General features: G+C 45.3%; 1 protein-coding gene across 2 annotated transcripts in view; it reads left to right on the forward strand.

Annotated features, from left to right (window-relative positions):
• The first annotated feature begins 1239 nt into the window (after window positions 1-1239).
• tec (tec protein tyrosine kinase) overlaps window positions 1240-24212 on the forward strand; it is a 229430-nt gene continuing 206457 nt past the window's right edge. Inside the window, exon 1 of one of the 2 annotated variants that reach the window (XM_038791237.1) lies at window positions 1240-1585. The gene's annotated coding sequence lies outside the window, so the exon portion shown is untranslated. The remainder of the gene's footprint in view (window positions 1586-24212) is intronic. The other variant, XM_038791236.1, reaches the window with a different exon arrangement.

The following is a 24212-nucleotide window of genomic DNA, read 5'->3' on the forward strand; positions in this document are numbered from 1 at the left end:
ATGTCCACAGGATGTAAGATGGTTGTATATTAAGGACCTTCTGTACGGTGAGGTAGCCTGAACCCGATGACCAGTGAGGCACCCAAAGCTCCACTTCAAGGATGCTTGCAAGCAAGTCATGAAGTCTCCAAACATTGATTATCGCACCTGGGAATAACTGGCTGATGACAGAGGAAAATGGTGACACCTCTTGTGGGTTGACATGCACCACTATGATGGACCAGTGGCTATGGTGGCTTGACAACAGGTGCCAATGCCAAGAACAACAACCCACACCAACACTTGGAAACCTCACATGCGACACTTATGGCATAACCTTCCTCTCAAGGATTGGCCTTTTCAGCCATCAGCAAAGGAGTGCCATTTGAAGCCACACATCTGAAATTGATATTCAGCTGCATGCTCATCAGCTGAAAATGAAATGAAAATGAAATGAAATGAAAATCACTTATTGTCATAAGTTGGCTTCAAATGAAGTTACTGTGAAAAGCCCCATCTTTAGGAGATGGAAGGATGTCGCCACCAAAGACAACAAGTATGAGATGGTTAGTTGCACAGATGTGATCACAGTGGCACAAAACTATTTTAAGAGACAAAACCTGCCACTTTTAAGAGTGGTGCTCTCAGGAGATTTGAGGCAACTAATGGTCACACCTTTTTGTATTTATCGAACTTGTTGATACATAATTTATGTTTCTTTTTCTATTCTTCCACAGGATGTGGGCACTGCTGGCCCGGACAGCATTTGTTTCCCCTCCCGAATTGCTCTTGAGCAGGTGGTGGTGATCCGCCTTCTTGAACTCAGCAATCCATGTGGTCCCCATGTACATCCCTAGGGCAGCGAGGAAGGCAAGTTCCTGGATTTTGACCCAGCTACTATAGCATGATAGAGCGGCGATCTAGTAAATTAAAGTCTTTGACACCATCTTCTGAATCTTAGGACAGATGCTTCCCCAGGAGTGTGTGACTATTTCAGGTAGGTGGTTACTGACATCGAAATGCTTTAAAACATTCGCCAAAAGAGCGACCATTGGGTGGTTTCTATGATACTGTATGGGATCTTACTCACCCGGTACAATCGGTCCTACAGTGGAATTTCTGACCAATACTCTTAGTTCTTATGATTCATTGTGCATTTCCTTTTTACTTCACACTCCAGACACTCTGAAATGACTTGATTTTCAACGAGAACGACTAAATGTTGAATTTCTGCATTTCTTTGCAGAGCCTTCCAAGAACAGTTTGTCCCAGCGTGCTCTAGCTGTTCGGTTGCGCATGTTTGTTGCTTTGCGCTGTTGGTTGAATCAATCGCTGTGTGTGTGTCAGGCTGAGGGGGTGAAGTGTCCGTTTCACATCCCGCACAGAAAAGCGCTGGAGCGGCTGTTGCTGTGTTGAGGAGTGGATCCTCCTGCTCCGGGCGAGTGGGCAGGTAAAGGCAGCGCGCGAGGAGCTGAAACCCTGGCCCGCACACCTGAGCAGCGGTACAGGACTGATTGCAGCCCAGGAGACAAGTGCGCGCGGACATGGCGCGACCCAGCCGCGCAGTCTGAAGTGGCACCGAACCAAGGTACAAAACCGAGAAAAGGTCCGCATTTCCTTTCGCAAGTAACATATGATTGGAAATGAATCGTTCTGGAGTTGTTTAGGCAGTGAAGATACTTTATGGACGGTGGATTAGTGCCAATGCAGGAAGTAAAGTAACGCTCAATGTCTCCTGCACCAGTTCGACATTTACTTTGATACTAATTGAGCTGATGTTACGGCAAAAGCTTTGGCGGCTTATGTTTTTTTTTGCCGTTTTGAGTTTATTTCAGAAACCACAAGATGCTTCAAGCGGAGCTCCCGCCCCCCTCTCCCTAGTAGCAGGAAGTGTTTTACTGTGTTTGCTATGGGCTGATAAGGAAGAACGGCCGCGTAGAGAATCAGTTTAACCGTTGTTTATTTCTCTTGCTGTTTTCTGATCTAACCGTTTACAAATGGGCAACACGTACTTTTTAAAAAGTCAAGGAGGGAGAAATGTGAAAAATATAGAAAATACGTTATCAAGAATAGGTGACGACTTCTTGAGCAGGAAAATGCCACTTGAACTGGAAGGCAACAGATTAGCTGGTGTCTTATTCGCCCTGATGTCCTTGTCGAGTTTCTTGGGTCTAAGAGTGTTTACATAGGACAGGCACATTGATTATCCGTAACGACTGGAGCCGGTCGTTATATTTCGCCGGTGGCTTTTACTTTATACATAAGTAATTGTGCTTAGGTTTGTGTAGTGACTTTAATTATTACACCTCCCTTTTCAACTTAGAAAAGACTTGCTTATGATTTTTTAAAAACAAATTGAAAAAACACTTTGGTTTGCAAACCTCTTACAGTTTGAAAACTGTCAGTTTGAGCAGAGGTGTAGTCAGATGGTACCTTTTTAAATTATTACAGATCAGCAAGTTTGTGATTATAAATTCTCATTCATGCTCTTTATAACATCCATCTAAGCTATCTTAAAAGTGTTTCCCGAAATGAATTGTGGCTAGTACAGCAGCCATTTTGCAAATAAGACTGCCCCACAAACAAGCAAACATAGAAGTTTAGCAACACAGATGGAGACCATTTGACCCACCCTGACTGCTATAATTTTGATGGAGCAGTTCAAAACTAATCCAATCCACCTTTGCCATAACGTTATACCTTTCCTCTGCTCAAAATTTTTCCTGTTTTCTTAAGCAGAGTTTCTGTCTCTCACTCTCCACACCCTGGGTAAAATGCTTTTAAAAACATAATTTATACAATGACATCAAGACAACCTGATTATCATTTAGATTGCAATCTAATGTCTTCCAGTCATGCTGGAATTTCTGAATGTAAAACATATCTTGTCATATCTTTGCCATGCCTAATGATTTTAAATTATTGACATCTCACCACCCATCACCCAAACAGAAGTAATAGTTCCATCAAAATAAAAAGTTTTTAAAATGTTCATTACGTTTCCTTAGTCTTTTCTGCTATGGTGGAAAGAGATCTAATGTTGCACATCTCTCAAATACAACTTCCCATCCCGAGCAGTTTCCTGATGTATCTAAATTATTGGTTAATGTCCTTGGGATGTGATGGGACAGTCAATACTCTTAATTGTGACCTAACTAATATTTTGTAGATATCCATCATCATTGGCTGGTTGAAATGTTAAAGTCATGCAGTAGTGTAATATTTAATGAAGAGTAGGGGGTTATCACAGTGTCCTGGTCAACTTTATGCCTCAATAAACCTTGATTTTAGGATTCAGTGTTTGTTTTCAAATACCTTGCCCCACCAGGTATTTCTAACTGCCTCCAACTCTACAGCAGATCCATGCATCTTGTACGATGCTTTTTAGCCATTTGTTCATTTGGTAATCATGCCTTCACCCTTTCACCTGTTTCAGCCCTAAGTTGCAGAATTCTCGCAAAACCTTTCTGCCTTTTTACTTCTCTTTCCTTTTTTCAAGCATTCCTTGAAACCGACCTCTATGTCCTGGTATTTTCTTTTGTGCTTCGGTGTCAAATAGTTTGATAACACAACCACGTCTGGGGATGTTTTACTGTTTCAGAGGTGACATAAAATGCTATTTGTCACGTATATAGTTACTTAATTACTACTTGTGGACCTTGGTGTGCACAAGTTCCTTGCTGTGTTTTGCATCATGACGACAGTAATAAAAACAGAACATACTGGACAATCTCAGCAGCATCTGCGGAGAGAGAAGGGAAGTAATGTTTCAAGTCTGGATGACTTCGTCAAAGCTGGAGAGAACTGGAAATAAGGTTAGATTTATACAGTAGTGTGGAGTGGTGGGGCAGGATAGGGGGCCAGTGATAGGTGGAGATTGACAAGAATATTGAGGGCAGAGCAGTGGCGGACTGGGTCTAAAAATATTGGTTGCCAGGAGACAAAGGGGGCCCACCCACAACTACAATGCTATCATTTAATTTTCATAATGAATAAATAAAATTTTCAAAAAATACTTATGGAAAAAAGGGTACAATTAAAAATTTTTGTGGAAAGGAATGTGTATTTCTTAGTAATTACAGTGTACATGTACTGTACATAGTACTGGCAGTAGATACCAAATGCAAATACAGAATGTTATAATTGAATTTTTAATTTTATTTTTAAAATTTTCAGTAATTGGTTGATATTTTTAAATAGTTTACTGCACAATTTACACATTAACAGATAGTTCAAAAGCACAATAGAGCATTGCATGCAGTCCACTATATTAAGAGCAATCGTTTGTGTTCGCTAGATGATTGTGCGAATCTGCCAATATTTGCTTCTGCATCCAATTCATCTAACGATTCCTTTTCAATGGATAGCAACATGTATGATTCCAAATTCTCCTCAGACAGCAAATTTCTTAACCTTATCTTTATGATCTTTAGCTTTGAAAATGTCCTCTCACATTGGACTTGAGTAACTGATAGTGTGCAGATGACTTTATAAAGTTCATAAAGGTTATCACATGCCTTGTCATGAAGTCTGTTGGATGCCAGAATTTTTAGTACACACGGTGGGCAAGTGCTGCAAATTTTACAATTGTTGCAACTGGAATTCATATTCTCATCTCTTAAGCAATAGCTTTAATACATCACAGTTTGAAGCAAAAGAAAACAATTCCAATATTACTTGATCTTTGCTGATTTGTGGAAACAGCTTAATAATACCTTCCAATGCTTCACCTTCAAGGCCCTTCTCTGCAATAGTTTTAAACTTTGCTGGGTCCAAGCAGGACACATCTTTATACAACTGTTTGTGTTGTAGAAAAGCGTGATTCTAGTGACTGGACAATGCGATCCACTATTAGGTTAAACACATTTACTCGAAAATCAGCTAGAGAATCTGAGGAATTTCTTTCATCATCAATAAGCTCATCTGCCATTCTTTTCTTCTTCCTCTGCCTCTTAACTGGCAATGCTGTTTCCAACGCATCAATTTCCAATGTTTGATTTTCATCCATATTCATCTGTGAAATCCTGTCATTACATTTATTTACAAATTCCAAAGCTTTGCTGTGAACGTTATCAAATGTTCTTGTCTGTTCCTTCACCTTTGTTGTAGCTGAATCTACCAAACTCCATGCAGTAAACATATCTAAACCACTTGTCTGTAGATAACTTGATAACGGGGTTGTAGTTTCAAATATATACAAGTAAGTAAATACTGTCAATATGGTTTCAAACTTTAGAAAACTTTGAAGTAAAACATTTGCTTCATGTTTTGTTTTTGCATCAAACTTTTCTGAATCTTGTATCATAAGCATGTCAATAGATTTACGAAAGTACTGGCAGCGGCATCATCAAAACGTCCAAATATAGTTGTTGCTGCATTGGATTTTCCTGACCATCTGGTCTCACTAATTAGCTTTAATCGTTTCATTTTTTCTTGTCCTAGATGTTTTCCAACAACTTCTATCCATACAGCCATTCTCTTGTATGATGCTTTCACAAAAGTTGCTATATTCTGGAGCAAATTGAAAAAAGAAACTGCAGGCACACAACATTTTGTTGTTTCAGTTATCACCAAATTCAAGACATGGGCATAGCACCATATATGAACATGTTGATCAGCCACATCAGCAATTTTACTTTGTAAACCATTATACCGGCCATGGTAGCTTGCAGCGCCATCTGTGCTATCAGATAAACATTTTTGGGGGGTCAATTTGAGATGCTGTAATGTTTCAATCAATAGATCAAAAAGTCCCTGTCCTGTACCATCATTACTTGGCACAACTGAAAGTAGTCGCTCACAGATAATACCTTTAAGCACATACCGAATAATAATGCTAAACTGATCGATTGATGAATTATCTTGTGTTGAATCAACCTGAATAGAATAATATTTTGCTTGAGAAACTTCATGACTAATTCTTTCTTGTATCATATTCTTCATAATTTTGATTAACATGTTTATAGTTGTTTTACTCAGGTATGTAACAAGTCCACCACGGCCTTTACTTTGAGCCTTTCCTTGTTGCTCTAATCGTTTGATTCTTTGTTTAGACTTGTTTTGCACTGCAGAAACGTGTGCTGCCATAATGGGGTCATATTTTGCCATCAACTGCACTGCAGCTAAAAAATTGCCATGATTCAGAACCTCATTATTTAGAGTGTAGGCCGATTCATTTCTGCGACCTCGAAAAGGAAGTGCTTGCTTGCCTAACATCTTTATGATGTCTCTAATCCTCATGACAATACTTCTCTGCTTCAATACTTCTTCTTTCCTTTTAATTAGTGATGCTGCAAAAAATTTATCTAAGCTGCCATCATTAACCACACTGATATATTGCTGAGCATTTCTGACGTGTTGTCGATTCCTGTAAAGTCAAGCTCTGGCTAATACGCCTGTAGTCACTAAAGCCACGTACAAAGGGTGATGGATTACAAGTGTTGGGAAACTCAAAGGCTAAGCAGTATGAACAATATAAGCATCTATTTTCTTTGTTATATGTTAGCCATTTTCTTGGGACTGAGTCATTCATAATTTTCCTCTCATACAAACGAGCATCAAATGGCAGATCATCAAGTGGCTGAAGTGGATGTTCAGCAAAAAACTGTTTTAGCTTTGCTCGTGATGGATATTGGAAGATTCCAGGAATTGATCTTTCATTTTCTTGTGTTGGTTCATTTACAGGATGTGCTTCAGAAACCAAGTCAATTATGCTTGAAGGAATATCTGATTCCCTGTCACTAGTTGAAGCTATGTGTTCAGATGTTGCAACTACAGGCAGTACAGATACCGGAACAAGGAAGCCAAAATAAATATTGGGCCTGGGTTGATTAGTAATGGATGCACTTGTATTTGTCTCTACATTCAAAGTAGCTCTTCTCTGTTCTTGTAACTCGCATGTCATTGCATCATCACCATGAGCATTGTTTCTTGCTTCTTGATTATTTGTTGCAGAACTGGATATTGATGTGGATTGTGCTTGTGGTATTATAAACTCTGTAATAGGCCTGCATCGCTTGGCTTATTCCTTCCTTTCTGCTTCTTTTTGTTCTTTGCGTTTTAGTGACCCAGATTTATGCTTTTTCTTTTCCATGCTGGTAGGGGTAATATTCCTGAAATAAAAACTTAATTAAAAATAGCCCACATTGGGAAAAATGAATATTGATGATTGTAAGAATAACTTGAAGGAACGCCAGATAAACCCCTACTTGATAAAAAAATATAAAATAACTTACTTACACTTCAATAGGCTATGTTCATTAGTCAATACTACTGTGGCCTATACAGCTTCAGAAGAGGAGACAATCCACTGTCCAGTGTTCACACCAGCAAGCAACTGAGACAACTGTTGAAACTTAGAAGTTTGGTCCGACTACAGTAAGACATTAAGAATGGTCCCACGACCAAAGTTAACATGTCCAATTTGATCCCAGTGTAATGTTACAAGTCGCAACCCTTTGAGTTTACCGATCATGGCTTATCACTTCAATATCTTTGACCTCATGATTCACGGTCAAATGTACCACTTCTCCTTTTCGGTGACCTCACGACCCTATGTACTGCTTGATATCCTTTCAAGTTGCCGACCATCTCAAATCACGAACTGTAACTTTATCTTTAAATTCACACACTCTTGCTGAAAACGTGGATTTCCAACTATGTCCGACCCGGGTGAACCAGCCCCCCCCCCCCTCCACTCCTTTTCACATCCGTTGAACACTACCTCGTTCCTTCATACACTGAGTGATTATTTGTTTGTTTCTTTATTGCATTTTTATTTGGTATTGCTCTTTTTAAAAACAATTATATTTTATTAAGTTAGAATACAAATCTCAGGAAAGAAGTTGGAGATTTATTTATCTAATTAATTATAATTTTTAAGGGCCCTTCCGAGATTCACGGGCCCCTTCTTGGCTCTCCGGGCCCCGGACCGATGTACCGGCTGAACCAAGACTACTGCTTGATATCCTTTGAAGTTGCCGACCATCTCAAATCACGAATTGTAACTTTATCTTTAAATTCACACACTCTTGCTGAAAACATGGAATTTCCTTAATTATGCCCGACCCGGGCCCCCCTATTCCACATCCTTCCACTACCTCCCCTGCTTCGTTCCTTTTCATGCACTGCTTATTTGTGTCCTGTTCTCTTTTTTTTTCTTATTCCTTTTTATTACTAAAACAATTGTCTGTGTTTGTTTCTATATTGCATTTGTATTTGATATAGGGGGCCCACTTCATCAGGGGCCTACTTGCCATCGGGCAAGCTGACACCCTGGCCAGTCCGCCACTGGGGCAGAGACAAAAGGAATGTAAATGGGGTGATTAAGACTAAGAAGGATGCTGACAGTGGCACATGGAGGTTAGAATTTGTAAATTGCAGAACGAAAGTGAGCAGTGTGTTGAAGGGCCACTAGGAACAGTTGGCCCAAGTGGAGTGTGAGGAGGGGGAACAATGGTGAGGGGAAAACAGATCTATGGAAGAAATGAAAATAAATTGATAGAAATAAAAACTGGGGTGAAGGTGGAGGAGAAAGTTCACTGTCTGAAGTTGTTGAACTCAATATTAAGACCTTCCTGTCGCTTGCCATTTCAACTCCCTGTTCTGCTCTCCCGTCCACATGTCCATCCTTGGCCTACTGGAATGTTCCAGTGAAGCCCAGCACACCTCTCTCCCCTGTAAAGTGATTGGGATGTCTTGAATTCATGAATGGCAGCGACAAAATGCTGCTTCTTTCCTTCTTTAATGGCATGTCTAAAACTATGCATGGTACACTAAATTGTCACCTGACCAATATTTTGAATAAATTCTTTACTCTTGTACAAAATGTTTATTTATTTTTTTAGAAAATATTTCATTGAAGCATTTGTAATTTTTACAGTTTAACATTCCTTAAAACAGCCGTGTGTGCTGACACACGCAAAACACCTAAAAGAACAAAAAAACAGAAAACGACGTCCTCTTGCACCCACACTCCTGACTTCGGGGGCTCCGGGTCCCTCCATCTCCACGCCACCAAGGTGGTCATGACATTGGCCTACGCCCCCCCGATCTTCCGACACCCCAAATATTGCTGGAGTTACCCTCCCTTGCACTTCTGGACATTCTGAAGGACTTCTGACATAACATCGCAGATCCCTGCCAGAATCCCTTCAATTTCGGACATGACCAAAACAGATATACATAGTTCGCCGGGCTACCCCCACACAGCCCACATCTGTCCTCCACCTCCTCAAAGAACCTGCTTATCTGGGCTGCCGTCACGTGGGCCCTGTGAACCACTTTGAACTGGATCAAGCTATGTCTGGCGATGAATTGACTCTCTCTTTAAGGCTTTTTCCCACAGTTCAATTTCCAGCTCTCCACCCAGCTCCTCTTCCCACTTCCTCTTCTCTCTGATAGGGGCCCCTTCCCACTCCATCAACTCCATATATCTCTGAAACCCTCCCCTCTCCAACCCCTGTTTTTGACATCACCTTATCCTGTAGTCCCCTCAGGGGGATGCGAGGAAAGCTTTGAACCTACCTCCGTACAAAGTCTCGCATCTGAAGGTACTGAAACCCATTCCCACCCAGCAAATCAAACTCGTCCTCTAGTGCCTCCAAGGTCGGAAAGCTTCTGGATGAAAAGGTCCCCAAATCTCTCAATCCCTGCCTGCTGCCATCTCTTAAAGCCCCCATCCAGCCCCCTTGGGGCAAACCGGTGGTTGTCATAAATCAGTGGCCACACTGACGCCCCTCCAATCCCACGTGCTTCCTCCATTGCCCCCACACCCTGAGGGTTGCCACCACCACAGGGCTTGTAGAGTACCGAGCCGGCAAGAATGGCAGAGGCGCCGTTAGTAGAGCCCCCAAACACATACCCTTGCAGGATGCCGCTTCCACTTGCTCCGAAACCGACCCCTCCTCCACTACCCACTTCCTGATCACTGATATGTTGCCCAGTAATAGTTAATAAAGCTCAGGTGGCCAAGCCCCCCTTTCCGCGACCCTGTCAAATGTTTATTTATAAAAGGGTGTTTGTTTTTTAGTGAATGGCGTTTGTGAATCCTCAAGTTTTAATTTAGTATATACTTCCATTATTAACCAAAATGCATTAGCTCATACTTGTCCATGTTAAATTATTTGTCAGCTGTCTGCTCATGTTGTTAACCTGTCTGTGTATTTCCAAAGTCTGAACATTTCTTTTCGCGATTAAGTGAATCTCCCTTTTAGTCAGACATTTTCAAAATAGGATTCACAAAATTACGCCAAAGCGAAACGGAATTCAGTAATGATTGTTGGTGGCCAATCCGACCTTTCTTCAATCTGAGCAACGTCCATTTACTTGAACAGCATTTTAATTCTAGAAATAGATTTTGCTGTTAAATAATAGTATCCATAGAATCCCTACTGTGCAATAGGAGGCGCATCGAATCTGCACCAACCCTCCAAAAGAGCCACTACCCCACCCTATCCCTGTTATCCTGCACATTGATCATGGACAATTCACCTAACCTGCACATCTTTGGACTGTGGGAAGAAACCAGAGCACCTGGAGGAAACCTACACCGACATGGGTGAACGAGCAAACTCCACACCAGCAGTCACCCAAGGCCGGAATTGAACCCGGGTCCTTGGCGCTGTGAGACAGCAGTGCTAATGACTTTGCCACCATGCTGTCCATAGCAAGTCAAAACAGGTTAGCCCCACAAGGGGAATATAAATACTATTCAATACGTATTCATAATGAATTGATATTTATACTGAGTGTTGAAAATAATTGGGTGGAGACAAGCAATATGTTTTAATTTCTACATTCCTATTATCGCTGCGTCAAGTGATGTAATAGTTCCCTGCTATTTGCTGCCTCCCCCAAGTGACCTTTCTTCACCTGTGCACGAAAATGTCAGAAGACATGTAAGAAGTCTTACAACACCAGGTTAAAGTCCAACAGGTTTGTTTCGAATTACTAGCTTTTGGAGCACTGCTCCTTCCTCGGGTGAATGGAGAGGTGGATTCCAGAAACATTTATATAGACAAAGTCAAAGATGCAATACGATACTTTGAATGTGAGTCTTTGCAGGTAATTAAGTCGTTACAGAAACTGATGGAGCAGGTTAAAGAGGTGTGAATTGTCTCCAGCCAGGACAGTTGGTAGGATTTTGCAAGCTCAGGCTCGATGGTGGGAGGTGAATGTGATGCGACATGCTCCACCATCAGGACTGGACTTGTGAAATCCTACCAACTGTCTTGGCTTGAGACAATTCACACCTCTTTAACCTGCTCCATCTGAAATGAATGAAATGAAAATCGCTTATTGTCACAAGGAGGCTTCAAATCAAGTTACTGTGAAAAGCCCCTAGTCGCAACATTCTGTTTGGGGAGGCTGGTACGGGAATTGAACCGTGCTGCTGGCCTGCCTTGGTCTGGTTTAAAAGCCAGCGATTTAGCCCTGTGCTAAACCAGCCCCTGGACCTGTGACGACTTAATTGGTGTTGTAAGACTTCTTACTGTGCTCACTCCAGTCCAACACCAGCATCTCCACATCAGAGGACTATGATTGAGCATCACAGTCAACACTGTTCTGTCACATGAAATATAATATGTTCCAACAGGGATTTAAAGAAATTATTGAAAATTTTAATTTATAACAAACAGGATATCAATAACATAGCCAATGTCACAAAGTTTAATGTAACGACAAAAAACACACAAAAAAAACAAGACTAACACAACCTGTCATATCTTTCCGTAATAATACTAACTAACTTCTGTCATAATATACACATCAGTATATGATGGTGCAGGGACACACACTGACTGACACACTGCAAGACCAATCAACACACACAACACAGCAGCCAATCACCAGTTAGGGCACGGTCACTATAAAGCCAGAGGGCACTAGTTTTCCCGCTCATTCGGGATGCAGCCTCTGAGACAGACAGAGCCCACAGTCAGTAGCACAAACATCTACCATGTGCTGGCAGTATAGGCTGGTCAGGTTAGGCATAGGTCTTCAGTCAATCTAACATAGTGTCGACCCACAGTGCAAGTATGTTTAACAGCTCTTAGTGCAATTTTATTTAACTATTACAAGTGTTGGTAGCCAGTCTATGTTACTGCTAAGGTAAACGCAGTCTCCACAGATCCAGAGTACCCAACACATCAACCCCCCCCCCCCCCACCCCCCCCCCACCCCAAACAGCTGATGACAACAAATACAAGTCAGAAATTAATGGCTGCCACCCCAGGTGGAATCCTTCCACCAATTCCCTCACTGTGTACTTGACCTTTCCAAGACATAGAAATGCTATAAGGTCACCCAACCGGGTCACTGGGCAGAGTAGAAATCTCCATCCCAGCAGGACTCGCCTCCAGGCTATCAGTGAGGCCAAGCCGAGAATGTCTGCCTTCACCCTGGTCTGCAACCCCAAAAATAGCCACCAACAGTCAAGGCCGCAGATCCATATTGAGAATCACTAAGATGGTGTTAAAGAAAGAGACCCAAATGCTTACCATCCTCGGACATGGCCAGAACATGTGGGTTTGTTGAGAGGGCCCCCGAGAGCACTGCCCACATTTTGCCTCCAATCTGCGAATAATCAACTGATCCTTGCCTGAGTTAGATGAACTCGAGGCACCACTTTGAGCTGAATCAGGCTAAACCGCAAATTAGGAATTATTTGATTGTGAGGAACACTGGTTTTCCACAAACCCCTCAGTAAAGTGCAGACACCAATTTTAACAGGATACTTTCTTTTCAGCTGATCAATTCAAAATTGGAATATTTGTTTTATATACTTTCATGGCATGTTAGTGTCACTGGCGAGGCCAGTGTGTGTTGGCGGTCCTTAATTGTCTTTGAGAAGGTCATGGTGAAGGAGCTCTCTTCTAAACGATTTGAGGTCCGTTTGGTGGAGGTGCACCAACAGTGTTTTTAGGGAGGGAGTTCCAGATTTTTAACCTTTGTGACAGTGAAGAAACAGCTGTATAGTTTCAAGTTGATATGGTGTTTGGTTTACAGGGGAACTTGCAGTGGTGGTGTACCTGCCCTTGGTGGAAGACATGGGTTTTCAAAATGCTTTTCAAGGAGCCTTGGTGAATGCTGCAATGTATCTTGTAAATGGTACATGCTGCTGCCATTATATCCTGGGTGGCGGAGGGAGTGAATTTTACTTTGGTGGATGGGATGTCAATTGTTTTATTAAAATGGCACAATAACTGGGCTTATTTACTATAAAGCATAAGGCATAAAACCCTCACAGGGAGTTGGTAAACATAAAACCATAAGACATTGGAGCAGAATTAGGCCATTCAACCCATTGAGTCTGCTTTGCCATTCAATTGCATTTGCCTTCCTAACTGCCAACTGAATCTACACGTTAACCTTAAGCAAATCTTGAACGAGGTCTCCTAAGTCCCTTTGTGCTCTGATTTCCTAAGCCTTTTCCCATTTAGAAAATAGGCTATGCTTCCATTCTTTCTACCAAAGAACATAACCGCACACTTTTCCACATTGTATTCCATCTGACACTTCTTTGCCCACACTCCTAGTCTGTCCATGTCCTTCTGTACCCCCCCCCCCCCCCCCCGGCCTTCCTCAATACTACCTACCCTTCTGCATATCTTTGTATCATCTGCAAACTTAGCAACAGTGCCCTCAGTTCCTTCTTCCAGATTGTTATGTATATTGTGAAAACCTTTGGTCCCAACACCGACCTCTGAGCCACACCATGAGTTACCGGCTGCCAGCCTGAAAAAGACCCCTTTATCCCCACTCTCTGCCTTTTGCCAGTCAGCCAATCCTCTATCCATGCCAGTATCTTACCCTTAACACCATGGGCTCTTAACGTATTTAATAGCCTCCTATACGGCACTTTTTCAAGTGCCTTCTGGAATTCTCAATGGATCACGTCCACAGGTCCTCCTTTGTCTAACTTCCTTGTTACTTCCTCAAAGAACTCTAAACAGATTTGGCAGATGTGACCTCCCCTTGACGAAGCTGAACTGACTCAGTCCTATTTTATCATGCACATCCAAGTACTCCGCAATCTTATCTTTAATAATGGACTTTAAAATGTTACCAATGATCGAGTCAGGCGAACCGGCCTGTAATTTCCCGACTTCTGCCTTCCTTCCCTCTTAAACAGTGGTGTTACATTAGCCATTTCCCAGTCCTCTGGGACCCTCCCTGCCGCCAGTGTTTCCTGAAAGATCGCCCCAATGGCTCCACTATTTCCTTTAGAACCCTGGGGTGTAGTCCATCCGGTCCAGATGATTTATCCACCTTTCAGTTTCCCCAGAACCTTCTCCTTAGTGATGGCCATGTCGTGTGAGAGTACCTTTAAGAAATCGGTGTTTATCAATGATGTCAGAGTGTGGGTGGAGCTGGGCTGTCTGTCAGCTTTTTACTTTCATTTTAGGCTGTTTGCTGCAGTGTGTGTTTTAGTTTCATTTTCAGTGTTGGAGCTGACGCCAGACCGAGCACGTCTACGGTTGATCTCCCTGCCATGAAAAGACTGTCTCTTGATCATTTGGTGAATTCAGAATTATAAATGTTCTGAGTAGTGAATGTAAACCTAATGTGCTTCTGTTAAAAGGTGTTTCTTCTGTCTTCTGGATGTTGTTTGGGAAGTTATTAAGGATTGCTTAGTGTTGTATTCTTTGGGGGTTGTATTTGAATCAATGGTTGCTAAGATGTTCACTGTATGTTTCAAAAAGGTTAACTTGAGTTCATAGAATAAACATTGTTTTGCTTTAAAAAATACTTTTCCATTTCTGCTGTACCACTTCTGTAGAGTGGACTGTGTGCTCCCCATACCACAATCTATTAAAAATTGTGGGTCAGGTGAACTCCATGATACACTTTGGGGTTCTCTTAAACCCTGGCCCATAACAGCCAGTAGACTCACCTCTGCCCCCTGATCGTCATGAAGTTCTGGTATCCCACTCGTGTCTTCCACCATTAAGACTGATGCAAAGTAACGATTCAGTTCCTCTGCCATTTCTTTGTTTCCTATTGCTACTTATTTTCCAGTGGTGCAATGCCTATTCTTGCCTCTGTCTTACCTTTTTTTTTAACTGAAAAAAAGCTATTGCTATCTTCTTTTATATTACTAGCTAGCTTACACTCATATTTAATTCCCCCCTCCTCTCCTCTTTTCGCTTTATTTAGTTGTCCTCTGCTCACTTTGAAAGGTCTTCCCAATCCTCTGGCTTTCCATTAATCCTCGCCACCTTGGATATTTTTTCTTTTGCTTTTATGCTGTCCTTGCCTTCCTTCATCAGGCATGGATGCCTCAACCTCCCCTTAGCATGTTCCCTCCTCCTTGGGATGAATTTCTGTTGTGCCTCTGAAATAACCCCCAAAAACTCCTGCCATTGCTGTTTCACTGTCTTCCCTGCTAGGCTCCCCTTCCAATCAACTCTGGCCAGCTCCTCCCTCATGTCTTTGTAGTTACCTTTATTTTATTGTAAAGCCATTACATCTGATTCTAGTTTCTCCCTCTAAGGATTCATCCTGCAGTTTATCATACTGTGGTCACTGCCCCCTTAGGGTTCCTTCACCTTAAGTTCCCTAATCAAGTCTGCCTCATTACACATCACCAAATCCAGAATTGCTAGTTCCCTCGTGAGCTCTACCACAAGCTGCTCCAAAAAAAAATCTCGTAGACATTCCACAAATTCCTTTTCTTGGGATCCACTAGCAACCTGATTTTCCCAGTCCACTTGCTTATTGAAGCTCCCCATGATTTTTGCCTTTCTTATATGCCTTTCCTATCTCCTGATTTATTTTCTGCCCCACATCGTGACTACTGTTGGGGGCCTGCACATCACTCCCATCAAGGTCTTTTTTTCCTTTCCAATTCCTCAACTCTACCCAGACAGATTCTATGCCTTCCGATGCTATATTGCTTCTTGTTACAGATTTAATTTAATTCCTTACTAACAATGCAACCCAGCCCCATCTGCCTGTCCTTTCAATAGAGACACATATGTTGAAGTGTTGGGCACTGTGGACTTCTGAAGCAGACATATGCCACCAACACTGAAGAAGGTTCAACACTATTTTATTAACTACTTACAAAGTAATAGACATACGATAACTGTGAGTTTACACAATGCTAGTTTAACTAGAGACCTGTGCCTCTCCGAACCAGTTGAAACTCTCAGCACGTGGTGTGAGTCTGTACTATACTCGATGAGCTCTTGTGTTTCTGAGAATCAGCATCCAGAATGAACGGGAAAAGTGATGCCCTCTGCCTTTATAGTGCGTGTGTTCTAACTGGTGATTGGCTGCGGTGTTTGTGCATGTTGATTGGTCCTAGTGTATGTCCATCAGCATGTGTCTGCACCATGATATACTGGTGTATATTATTACATATATGTAGGGGTTAATTTATTAAGATAGGCACATGAGAGAAGTTATACCCAAGTGTGAAGCTTGAAGACATTGGGTGGGATTCTCCGATCACCGCTGGGTCGGAGAATCGCTGGGGGGCGGCGTGTATCCCGCTCCGACGCCGGCTGCTGAATTCTCCGCCGCCGGTTTTTTGGGGCGCGACCATTGGCAGTGCCCCCCCCCCCTCCCACCCGGCGATTTTCCGGTCCCCAATGGGGCCGAGCGGCCGCCCATTTTTGGCCAGTCCCGCCGGCATGGATTAGACCAGGTCCGTACCGACGAGACCTGGCTCTGAGGGCGGCCTGCGGAGTCCTCGGGGGAGGGGGGATCCGGCCCCGGGGAGGTGGGTGACCCGGCCCCGGGGAGGGGGTGACCTTGGGTAGCCTGGCCCGTGATCAGGGCCCACCGATCTGCGGGTGGGCCTGTGCCGTGGGGGCACTCTTTCCCTCTGTGCTGGCCTGGCAGAACTTTGCACAGGCCGGCGCAGAGGGAAAGAGTGCCCCCACAGCACACGCCCGCCCGCAGATTGGTGGGCCCTGATCGCGGAGAAGAAACCCCCTGCTCATACGCAGGAATCACGCCAGCGGTTCTGGGAACATGCTGGCGCTCCTGCGCATGCACCAACTCGCACCGGCCGGTGGAGGCCCTTCGGCTGGAATATGAAGTCTGGATCTTGGAGTAGAGATAAGAAAAATAGGGTTTCTGTCGTTGCGTTGATTATGAATGAACTGATTGATTCAAGCTGGCAATACAGAACACATGGGTCTTTCAGAGGACTCCGATAAATGTGTTTCTGGTAGATCTGCGCCATGAATACTGCTGTGAGCAGAGCTGAGGGGGTTCTGTAGAATTGTACTATTTTACTGAAGACTGTGTCCTTGGAACTCTGGTTGGTTTGGAGATGCTGTCATATGCAGATCGGTGGCTCATTCCTTGAGATAAAGGAGCTGGAATTTGTGGAATTTTAGAGCTTTGAAGGCCTTTCTGGCTGAAATTAATGGCACATGATATGCTGATTGGGACTTCCTAGTAAATGCATGAGTCATACCTTTGTATCTGCTGCTTAAAATATAATTATTTATATTGACTGCAGTATAGGCTGTTAATCTAATCTATGGAACAACAATGAAAAATTGAAATTGAACAGTTCATAGTAAATTGAATGAGATTGGGCTCAATTCATACAATGCTCAGTCCTGACTTCCCCTTGAGTATTCTTTTGGGATGGGTATCGGTTCAAACTGATCAAAGGCAACATGAGGTCTAGTAGTCAGATGTTATTTATAGATGACCATTGCCATTATAGATGGTCATCTATAAATAACATATATATTTTATTATATATGTTTCTGGACAAGCTGGTGGTTGGTAAAACATTGCATGGGTAAATGTACATAGCTCCCAACTACTTGGTAAAGTAAAAACCCGGGGCACAGTCGCACTGTGGTTCGCACTGTTGCTTCACAGTTCCAGGGACCTGAGTTTGATTCGCGGCTTGGGTACTGTCTTTGTGGAGTCTGCATGTTCTCCCCGTGTCTCTGTGGGTTTCCTCCGGGTGCTTCAGTTTCCTCCCACAAGTCCCGAAAGACGTGCTTGTTAGGTGAATTGGACATTCTGAATTCTTAGTCAGTGTACCGGAACAGACGCCGGAAATGAAAATGAAAAATGAAAATCGCTTATTGTCACGAGTAGGCTTCAATGAAGTTACTGTGAAAAGCCCCTAGTCGCCACATTCCGCGCCTGTTCGGTGAGGCTGGTACGGGAATTGAACCGTGCTGCTGGCCTGCCTTGGTCTGCTTTCAAAGCCAGCAATTTAGCCCAGTGCTAAACCAGCCCCAGCCGGAGTGTGGCGACTCGGGGATTTTCACAGAAGCTTCATTGCAGTGTTAATGTAAGCCTACTTGTGACACTAATAAAGATTATTATAAACCCAAGTGAGCAATGCAAATAGCTATGAAATGGTTTACCTTAACTTTCAAAAGGTGTTTGGCTTTTGTTAAAGTTCCACTTGAAAGGCCATTTATCAAAATCATATATATGGCGATTTAGAGTAAATGACCCCGATGAATACACATTGTTTACCACCCATTCCCAAAGCTATGTCAGACTGGAGAAAGTGTTGAATGAGATGCTTCAGAGTGTGATGTTATGACCATACTGTTTTGAATCTATGTAAATGACCAGGTTCGAAAAACTCCATGCAAATTGCTCAAATTTGAAAATGATACCAGGATAGGAGAGACAGTGAAATCAAAAGAGTTCGAAACATGGAAAAGTTGGACAAGATATACAACTTTACACAACAGTGGTAAATATAGGGTTAATGAGTCCCGCTGCCAGAACCTGTTCTGAACAGATTGTGGGGATACCTGAGGGCATGATGGCAGAAACCCAGCGGAATATGTAGTGCAGATGCAAGGGAAGCTGGTTGGGGTAGAAAGCTTTCCCAACCCCCCAGAGGTGGACAGGGCCCACAGGCCGTCTGGATGGAGAAACACCACTGGCAATCATTGCAAAGCTCCTCAGATTTCAGGATAAAGAGCGAGGCACACACGACCCTGCAAATGGGAAGGGCATGCTATCTGCAAATACCAGGACATTTGGGCCGGCCTGGACAAGCGCCAGGCCGTGTTCCATCAGGCCAAAGCAGCTCTATTTGAGAGCAAAAGTTTTGTTTGGGTGCTCTACCCAGCAAGGGTAACATAGAACAACAAGAGTATTATTTCAACACGCTGGGAGAAGCAAATGAATTTAAAAAAAATAAATAAATTTAGAATACCCAATTCATTTTCTCCAATTAAGGGGCAATTTAATGTGGCCAATTGACCTACCCTGCACATCTTTGGGTTGGGGGGCGAAACCCACGCAGACACGGGGAGAATGTGCAAACTCCACACAGTGAACCAGATCCGGGATCGAACCTGGGACCTCGGTGCCGTGAGGCAGCAGGGCTAACCCACTGCGCCACCGTGCTGTCCTCACAAATGAATTCTTTTGGAAAAACGGGCTCGGAAGACAGCAACAATTGTCACACACAGGCCAATAATAATGCTGTTTTAAAAATTCTTCTGTCTGTCCTTGACACTCTCGGGAATGACAACCTGCATGTCCAAGGGGACGGGGTAAGGCAGAGAGATACTAAAATAAGGGTGATGGATAGGGGGAAATGTTTTCGGTGGTGGGGCGGGGGGGGGGGGGGGGGGGAAGAGGAGAGGGAGCCATCAGACTGGCGAACATGTGGAGTGTTGCGGTGTAGCACTTGCAAGGGAGGGAGTGCCTGGCAAAAGAGGGGGAGGGGGAGAGAACAACAAAGAGGGTGGAAGGGGGAGAAAAGTGAAAGGGGGGAACAGCAAGGGAAGAGGGGCTGGGTTGGGGGGAAGAGAATCCGGGAACAGGTGGGAGTAGGGGATGGGGGAAGAGTACAATGCTGGTTACAACAAGTTGCACATGGGGACAGCTGGGACAAGGAAGACAACGACAGGCAGCACGGTGGTTAGCATTGCTGCCTCACGGCTCTGATGTCGCAGGTTCGATCCTGGCTCGGGGTTACTGTCTGTGTGGATTTTGCACATTCCCCACGTGTTTCCGTGCGTTTCACCCCCACCACCAAAGTTGTGCAGGGTAGGTGGATTGACCACGCTAAATTCCCCCTTAATTGGAAAACAATGAATGAGGTACTCTAAATTTATGAAAAAGAAGGAAGACAACGACAGCCATCTTGGATGACCTCTAGACAAAGGGAACCTCCGGCATGCAGGGGCACGTCATGTGGTAAGTATGGCTGACTCTGCGGGGGGCTGGACAGACAGAAACCCCCATCAGGGTAGTCACCTGGAATTTCAGGGAACTCAATCGCTCGGTGAAAAGATCCAGACTTTTCGCCCCTCTGAAAAGCCTGAGGGCTGACATAGTCTTCCTCCAAGAGATACATCTGAGGGAAAAAGATCGACTGAGGGTAAGAAAGAACTGGATAGGACAGACCGACCAAGTGTGCTGCGATGATGAGGGTGATGGTGGTGGCAATACTGTTTTATTAAAAATGTTTTTATTAAGGCATTTGTATATAGGTCAAACATAGCTCAAAAGAGAACGAACAGGAAATCGCATAACAAATAAATAACCCCTGCCCTCCCTGCTGTGCCCCCCCCCCGGCTGACTTAAATATCCTTCTGCACTGTAAATTCTATGGTTAACTATGGACGACGTTGATAAATGGTTTCCATCTCCAGGCAAACCCCTCTATGGACCTTCTCAAGGTGAACTTGATTTTACTCCAGCCTAAGAAATTGTGCAAGGTCGCTCACCTACACCCTCGGTTTTGGCGGTTTTGAGCCCGTCCATCCTAACAGGAATCGACTCTGGGCTACCAGAGAGACAAAGGCCAAAACATCAGTCTCTCTCACCCCCTGGACTCCTGGATCTTTCGACACTCCAATAATTGCCAATTCTGGACTCGGGACTACCTTCGCCCTCAGCACATCAAACATCACAGCAGCACAAGTGGTTAACACTGTGGCTTCACAGGGCCAGAGTCCCAGGTTCGATTCCCGGCTTGGGTCACTGTCTGTGCGGCGTCTGCACGTTCGCCCCGTGTCTGCGTGGGTTTCCTCTGGGTGCTCCGGTTTCCTCCCACAATCCAAAGACGTGCAGGTTAGGTGAATTAGCCATGCTAAATTGCCCTTAGTGTCCAAAAAGGTGAGGAGGGGTTATTGGGTTCCGGGGATAGGGTGAAGGTGTGAGTTTAAGTGAGGTGCTCTTTCCCAGGGCCGGTGCAGACTTGATGGGCCGAATGGCCTCCTTCTGCACTGTAAATTCTATGATTCACCCACGGGTGCTACCATGCTGCCTGTGCTGAATCCCAAGTGGGAGGGGTAGTAGTGGACGGCTGCGGTGTACGTTTATACCAGGATCTGACAACGGAGCTGGCAAGGAAACGGGCGACCTTTTGGCCGAGCTAAGGTGGCATTGAATAAACACAACATGCAGTTTGGTGTGGTCTACCTGGTGAAGCTAAGGGTACGCATAACGGCAGGGACTACTAATTTGAGGCAGAGGCATTTGTAAAAGTAGAAGGCCTGGGACTGGACTGAGTTTGGACTTGATGGTTTTTGACTGGGTTTTTCCTTTTATGTTGGTCTTTTCCTTTATGGATGTTATCGTTAACTGTATTGTGTAAATAATCGGGTGGTTTTGGGAGGATGGTTGGGATTTATGGTTTGTTGGGTTTTGGTGCTTGTTTTTATGTCGGGTGTTGGGAGTTTTGAGGAGGTGGGTATGGGGAGCTTTGGAGTTGGTGTGTATTTTCGATGTAGGGGAAGTTTTGAGGTCGTTCTGGGAGGTGTTCGGAGGGCTGAGGTAATTTCATTTGAGGCGAAGGTGGATAGGGAGGTGCGGGAGGAATGGCAGCGATTTGCTCGGGGAGATTCTGGAGATAGACGGGAGATATGCGAGACTTCCCTATTCTGATTAAACTTCACATATTCCTCAATCACCTTCCCCGCTTTAGTGCAACAGTTCGGGTCTGCCATCAAACCCACATCTGGCCTCCGCTCAGGCCTCTGGGCTGGACCCATCTCCAAGACCACATCCACCTCGTGCAGAGAAGGGAGATATGCGGAGGACCCGGAGCTGAGACTTTTGGTGAGGAGGAAGGAGTTGCAGGCGGAGTTTGATCTTCTATCCATGGGAGGGCGGTCCGGCAGCTGAGATGAGTGATGGGGAGGTCATCTGTGAGTATGGTGAGAAGGCCAGTTGATTGCTGGCATCATCAGCCCCATCAGCAGGCAGCAGCGAAGGAGATTGTGTGTGTGTGTGTGTGTGCATTAGGGATGGGACGAGTGTGTTGGTGGTGGCGCCGGAGCAGGTGAATAAGGTGTTTGAAGACTTTTATCGGGACTTGTACAAGTTGTAGCCACTGGAGAATGTGTCGGAGATGAGGGAGTTTGTTTATATTACACTTTGCGGATTTGTTTACTGTCAAGGGGTTGGGGGAGGTGGGGTTTGCTTTGGGGTTGTATTTATTTGTTGTAAAAGTATTGAAAATTTGAATTAAAATATTTTATAAAAGAAAGCGGGTGCACCTGGGTGACCTCAAACAAACCCTTGCTATGTTTTAATACCGTTGGGCTGCAGGTAAATAGTGAAACAACAAGGTTGGGATAACCGATTGCTGAGGGCCTAATGTTAAAAGGCCTCAAATTTGAGCGGGGGGTGGGGGGGAGGAGGGCCTGCTGATGGGCACGGAGGAGGAGGAGTAGTCCCACGTGGGGAGGGGTCGGAGGTGTGGCGGGAGTCGCCGGGGTCAGCAGAAGTTAGCTGGCTCATGGGAGTGCTGTGGGGGGGGGGGGGGGGGGGGGCGTGGCTAGGAGCGGTCCTAGCCTTGGAGGGGGGGGGGGGGGTAACCAGGTTGCTGCTGGAATGGCCAGGAAGGGGCTGGAGTATGCAGGGGGTGCTGGGGGGGGGGGGGGGGGGGGGGGGGAAAGAGTTGCCACTGGGGGTGGGGGGGGGGGGGGAGTTGCCACCGTGGGGAACAGGCCGAGCGGGGGGCGCGGCCAGTGACGGGCAGGGGATGAGTTATGGCTAATGGCTAGTCAGCAGGGGAGGGGGGCAGGGAGCCCTCTGATCCGGCTGATAACCTGGAATGTGACGGGGCTGAACGGGCCGGTCAAACGGGCCCGGGTGTTTACGCATTTGAAGGGGCCGAAGGCAGATGTGGCCATGATCCAGTAGACGCACCTGAAGGTGGCGGACCAGGTTCGACTGAGGAAGGGATGGGTGGGCCAAGTATTTCATTCAGGGCTGGATGCGAAGAATCGGGGGGGGGGTGGCGATCCTGGTGGGAAAGAGGGTGTCGTTTGAGGCGTCAAATGTTGTGGCTGACAGTGGCGGGAGGTATGTGATGGTGAGTGGCAAGCTGCAGGGGGAGCGGGTGGTGCTGGTGAATGTCTACGCCCCGAACTGGGACAAGGCGGGGTTTATGCGGCGCATGTTGGGCCGCATTCCAGATCTGGAGGCGGGGGGCCTGATCATGGGGGGGGGGGGGGAGAACTTCTACACGGTGCTGGATCCCCCCATTGGATCGATCCAGGTCCTGGACGGGTAGGAGGCCGGCGGCAGCTAAGGTGTTGAGGGGGTTTATGGATCAGATGGGAGGGGTTTGATCCTTGGAGGTTTGCGAGGCCAAGGGCCAGGGAGTACTCGTTTTTCTCCCACGTGCATAAGGCCTATTCCAGGATCGATTTTTTTTTTTGTGTCCTGAGCAGGGGGCTGGTTTCGAGGGTGGAGGATGCCGAATACTCTGCCATAGCCATTTCGGATCATGCCCCGCACTGGGTGGACCTCGGGCTGGGGGAGGAGAGGGACCAGCGCCCTGGCGCTTGGAGGTGGGGCTGCTGGCAGACGAGGAGGTGGGTGGGAGGGTTCGGGGGTGTATTAAGAGGTACCTTGAGGCCAACGATAACGGGGAGGTCCGAGTGGAGACGGTCTGGGAGGCATTGAAGGCGGTGATTAGAGGGGTGTTGATTTCCATCCGAACCCATAGGGAGAGGGGAGAGCAGAGAGAGAGGGAGAGATTGGTGGGGGAGATGGTGAGGGTGGACAGGAGATATGTGGAGACTCCGGAGGAGGGAATGCTGGGGGAGCGGCATAGCCTTCAGCCCACGTTCGATCTATTGACCACCAGAAAGGCGGAAGCTCAGTGGAGGAAAGCACAGGGAGCGGTGTATGAATGCGGGGAGAAGGCGAGTAGGATGCTGGCACACCAGCTCCGTAAGCGAGACGCGGCCAGGGAGATTGGGGGAGTGAAGGATAGAGATGGGAAAGTGGTGCGGAGGGGGGTAGACGTTAAT

The sequence above is a fragment of the Scyliorhinus canicula genome, chromosome 3 (assembly GCF_902713615.1).
Source record: "Scyliorhinus canicula chromosome 3, sScyCan1.1, whole genome shotgun sequence".
NCBI classification, from domain to species: Eukaryota; Metazoa; Chordata; class Chondrichthyes; order Carcharhiniformes; family Scyliorhinidae; genus Scyliorhinus; species Scyliorhinus canicula.